The sequence below is a fragment of the Rhinopithecus bieti genome, unplaced genomic scaffold (genome assembly GCF_001698545.2).
Source record: "Rhinopithecus bieti isolate Rb0 unplaced genomic scaffold, ASM169854v2 scaffold_44491, whole genome shotgun sequence".
In the NCBI taxonomy this organism is placed as follows: domain Eukaryota; kingdom Metazoa; phylum Chordata; class Mammalia; order Primates; family Cercopithecidae; genus Rhinopithecus; species Rhinopithecus bieti.
This window is the reverse complement of record NW_016859774.1, coordinates 1-676: the sequence shown is the minus strand read 5'-3', so window position 1 is coordinate 676 and position 676 is coordinate 1. Positions and strand designations below refer to the sequence as shown.

Sequence of the window (676 nt, the reverse complement as noted above, 5' to 3'; positions counted from 1 at the left end):
TAGTGACCCCAGGGCTGACCACCAGCCTCTTACGGAGGCATCTTATGTTAACCTACCCACCACTGCTCATAACACAGATTCTCCTCTGCGCGATGTGGACATTGCCATCCCATGCAACAAGGGAGCTCCCTCAGTGGGTCAGATGTGGTGGATGCTGGCTCGGGAAGTTCTGTGCATGCGTGGTGCCATTTCCCTCGAACACCCATGGGAGGTCATGCCTGATCTCTACTTCTACAGAGATCCTGAAGAGCTTGAAAAAGAGCAGCCTGCTGCTGAAAACACTGTGACCAAGGAGGAATTTCAGGGTGAATGGATGCTCCAGCTCCCGAGTTCATGGCTGCTCAGCCTGAGGTTGCAGACTGGCCTGCCGGCGTGCAGGTGCCCTCTGTGCCTATTCAACAGTTCCCTACTGAAGACTGGCATGCTCAGCCTGCCACAGAAGACTGGTCTGCAGCTCCCACTGCTCAGACCACTGAATTCAGGCCACTGAATGGGTAGCAGCAACCACTGAATGGTCCTAAGCTGTTCCTGCACAGGCTCTTCAGCAACATGGAAATAAGGTTGATGGAAAATAAACATCAGTTTCTAAAATAAAAAAGAATGTCCTTCCTTTTTAAGACTGTATAATATTCCTGTATAATACATGTAGATATATAATATAATATATAATATAGGT

General features: G+C 48.7%; 1 pseudogene; it reads left to right on the top strand.

Moving 5' to 3' along the window:
• The first annotated feature begins 4 nt into the window (after positions 1-4).
• Positions 5-586, top strand: LOC108525375 (40S ribosomal protein SA pseudogene; annotated as a pseudogene).
• Positions 587-676: the final 90 nt, after the last annotated feature.